We start from the raw sequence: 4,996 nt of genomic DNA on the forward strand, positions 1-4,996 counted from the left end.
CAAACAAAATATACTTAAAGTCAGAAATGATCGCAAGAGAGAAAAAAAATCATTATATTGGCACAAAGTGGTGAATCCATCAGGAAGATAAAAGAATTATAAAGAGCACTTAAATATATAAAGCAAATATTAACAGAACTGAAGATATATAGCTGTAAATAACTGCATTAAGAAAAAATAAAGATCTAAAATAAAAAAAAAAAACTTTACACACCAAAGGAACTGGAAAAAAAAAAGAACAAATTAAATCCAAAGTTGATAGAAGTAAGAAACAGATTAGAGCAGAAATAAGTGAAATAGAGAATAGAAAAATCAATGAAACTAAGAGTTTGTTTTTTGAAAAGACAAACAAAATTAGCAAACCCTTAATTATACTAACCAAGAAAAAGAGATGACTCAAATAAATAAAATCATAAATGACAGAAGAGATGGTACAACAAATATCACAGAAATACAAAAGATGGTAAGAGACTAGTATGAGCCATTATACATCAACAGATTGGGTAGTCTAGGAGAAATGTTTAAATTTCTGAAAATATACAATAGCAAGATTGAATCATGAAGATACAAAATCTTAACAGGTCAGTAACAAGTAAGGAGATATTATTTTATTTATTTATTTATTTATTTATTTATTTATTTAGCTATTTAGCTATTTAGCTATTCAGCTTACTTATTTGTAAGCAAAACCTTCTAACTAAAAAAAAAAAGAAAGAAAGAAAGAAAGCCCAGAGCCACACAGCTTCACTGGTGATTCTACTAAACATTTAAAGAAGAATTAATGCCAATCATTCTCAAGCTCTTCCAAGCTTGAAGAGGAGAGAACACTCTCAAACTCTTTTGAGGCCAGCATCATTCTGACATCAACACTAGATAAGAACTCTACAAGAAAAGAAAATTGCAGGCCAATATCCTGGGGTGAATATGATGAAAAATTCTATCAAACTGAATTCAACAGCACATTAAAAGAATCATGGTTAAATAGAATTAATTATTGGGATGCAAGGATAGTCCAACATACACAAAACAATAAATGTGATACACCACATTAACAGAATAATGAATAAAATTTTTATGATCGTCTCAATAGATGCCAAAAAAAAAAAAAAAGGATTTGACAAAGTTCATCATCATTTTGTGATTTAAAACTTTCAACAAATTAGGTCTAGAAGTAATGTACCTCAACATAACCAAGGCCATATCCATGGCTTAACCAAAACATATATGAAGAGCCCACAGCTAACATCATACTCCAGTTGTAAAAACTGAAAGCTTTTCTTCTAAGATCAGGAACAAGACAAGGGTGCCCACTCTCACCACATCTATTTAACATAGCCAGAAGAATTAACAAAAGTAAATAAAAGAAATCCAAATCAGAAAGGAAGAAGTAAAATCATCTGGTTGCAAATGACATGATTTTATACATGGGAAACCCTAAAGACTTCATCAAAAAATTGTTCAAATTAATAAAAAAAATTCAGTAAAGTTGCAAAACTCAAAAGCAGTATACAAAAGTCAGTTTCATTTCTATACACTAGCAATGAACTATCTGAAAAAGATATAAAACAATCTCATTTACAATAGTGTCAAAAAACAGTAAAATACTTGCAAATGAACTCAACTGAGAAACTAAGATATCTATACACTGAAAACTATAAGACAATTATGAAAAAAAGTGAAGACAAATGGAAAGATATCTCATGCTTGTGGATTGGGAGTATGAGTATTGTTAAAATGTCCATACTACCCAAAGTGATCTATAAATTCAAAGCAATGCCTATCGATATTTCAATGGCATTTTTCATAGAAACAGAAAAAAATCCTAAAATTCATATAAAACCGCAGAAGACCCACAGTAGCCAAAATAATCCTGAGAAAGAAGAATAAAACCGGGGACACCTGGGTAGCTCAGTGGTTAAGCGCCTGCCTTTGTCTCAGGGCGTGATCCTGGAGTCCCAGGATCGAGTCCCAAGTCGGGCTCCCTGCATGGAGCCTGCTTCTCCTCCCTCTGCCTGTGTCTCTGCCTCTCTCTCTGTGTCTCTTGTGAATAAAATAAAATCTTTAGAAAAAAAAAAAAAGAATAAAACTGGAGACATCTCACTTTCTGATTTTAATTATATTACTAAGCTATGTAATCAAAATATGTATGGTACTAGCATAAAAGCAGACACACACCAATAGAACAGAATTAAGAGACAAGAAATAAACCCATGCATATAAGGCCAGTTAATATTTGACAAGGGCACCAAAAATGCACAATGGGGAAAGAATACTCTCTACCATAAATACTATTGGGAAAACTGGATATTCATACAAAAGAATGAAATTGGACTCCTTTCTTATACCACTCACAAAAATTAACTCACAATGGATTAAAGAGTTAAATGTGAGAAACCATGACTCTTAGAGAAAAAGCAAGTGGGAAAATTGGCCATGGTCTTGGCAATGATATTTTGAGATATGATCCCCAAAGCATAAGCAGCAAAAGCAAGAGTAAACAAGTGAGACTACATGAAACTAAAAAGCTTCTGCACAGCAATGGAAAAATCAACAGAATAAAAGAGCAACCCCATGGAATGCAAGAAAAGATTTGTAAACCTTATATTTGATAAGAATATATATATATTATATATACAAAATATATAAGGAATTCATACAACTCAACAGCAAAAAAAAAAAAAACCCAAATAATCACCTGAAGAGATGTTTCTCGAAGAATACATCCACATAGCCAATAGATATGAAAGATGCTCAATATCACTAATCATCAGAGAAATGAGAACCAAAACCTCAATGACATATCACCTCAGATCTGTTGGAATGGCTATTATCAAAGAACCAGGAGATAATAAGTATTAGAAAGAATGTGGAAAACAGAGAACTGTTGTACATTATTGATGGTTATGTGAACTATGAGAGGCAGTATGGAGGTGCTTATAGAAATTAAAAATAGAACTATCATGATCCAGTGATCCTACCTCAGGGAATATATATATAAAAGAAACAAAACCACTATCTCGAAGAGATTATCTACACTCTCATGTACATTATAGCATCATTCATAATAGCCAAGATGTGGAAACAACCTAAGTGTCTATCAGCAGATGAATGGATAAAGAAGATGTGAGATAGACACAGGCACATACACACACACACATACACACACACACACACACACCTAGATAGAGATAGATAATGTATATACAGAGTCATATAGGTCTATAGATGTACATATACACACATACATCTCTATATGTAGATACAGATATATATGGTGTATATATGGATGTATGTATGCGTGTGCATATATATATGTGTGTGTATATATGTGGTGTATATATATGGTATCTACGTATATGTATGTATATACAGACATATCATGGGATATTATTCAATCATAAAAAAAGGAAATCCTACCATTTGTGACAACAGGGATGAAATTTGAGGGCATTATGCTAAATGAAATAAGTCAGACAGAGAAAGATCAATACTGTATGACCTCACTGATATGTGGAATCTAAAAAAAGTTGAACTCATAGAATCAGAAAGTAAATGGTAATTACCAGGGGCTGGGAGTGGGGGAAATGAGGAGATGTTTGTCAATAGGTACAAGCTTTCAGTTATAAGATAAATAAGTTCTGAGGACCTAGTGTCCAGTATGGTGACCTGAGGTAACAACACTGTAATGCATATTTGGAATTTATTGAGTATTAAATTTGGTGAGTATTAAATGTTTTCCACACACACACACACACACACGCACGCACGCGAATGGTAACTGCCCAAGATAATGAATGTGTTAACTAATTTTATTGTGGTAATCATTTTACAACATTTACATATATCAAATTTTTTTAAGAGCATGACATATTTACTATTCAATTGATATTCCACTTTAAGGAAAACCACTGAATTTGCTGGTGAAAGGAAAGTACAGGAAAAAAGTGAAATGCCAGACCTGCATTGTAAGTATTGGAGATAAATATGAAGTCATTAATATTTTAAAAAATAAACATATGTGTATACGCATATATCACTCATTCTGCCTAAAAATGTCTCATCAGTTCATGCCTTTCCCTTCAGAAATTGTGCCTTCACATAATATATAATCCAGTTTCCCAACCAGCTTTAGGAGATGCCAAATATTTAATGACACCCCACCTAGAAACAATAAATACATTTGAGTCAGTCTTAGACTCCTGGGGAAAGAGATGCTGAAAATTTGATGAAAGGGATTAATAAATTATAACCAGGCTATTAAGATGTGAATCACTAAAGACTCCTGACACTCTTTTCCTTTCTCTAATTAGAATTAGAAAATAAACAGACTCACCTCTCTACACTCAGAATCCCACTCCCTCCTTTCTGAGGTCACTTGGTTAATCTAGTTCATGGACTTGCATTTAGACATTAAGATGGCTTTAACCGATGGACAGTAGGCTCTGAGAGTTGCGAGTCAGCGCGCTGGTTCTCTAAACCAGATGCTGTGACCATATTGGTGAGACGCCAATCACACAGCTGGGAAGAGGGAAGACCCAATTTGTGGGCTGTGGGGTATCTTCCCAATCAAAGTGCTCCTGCTGATGGATTTCAGAGCCTGCTTCAAGCTGTCATAGATCCAAGCTTCCTGGAAGAAACCTTAGAGATTATCTCATCCCACTCTTTTTTTGTGTAAATGGAAACTTACAGAAGTTTGAAAGCTCTCTCTCAAAGGAGAGGGAGCAAGTTGCCCAAAGTCATGCAACCTTTGATGGCAAACTTCACACAAGAACCCGTTCTCTTGTCCCCCTGGACTGCTGCTGCTCTTTCCACATCTACTTCTACACCTACTGTGGGGGCCTGAATCCAACAGCTCCATGCTTCCTTATCTCATCACTAGACCAACTGTTTTTAGTAGAGCACCAGAGGACAGCTACAGGTGTCAGGTAGCAGCTTACCATCCCAGCACCCCACCGTGCTGAGACATCCTCGGCTCCACCTCCGGAATACCTGATGT

This window comes from Vulpes lagopus, chromosome 7 (genome assembly GCF_018345385.1).
Source record: "Vulpes lagopus strain Blue_001 chromosome 7, ASM1834538v1, whole genome shotgun sequence".
Classification (NCBI taxonomy): Eukaryota; Metazoa; Chordata; class Mammalia; order Carnivora; family Canidae; genus Vulpes; species Vulpes lagopus.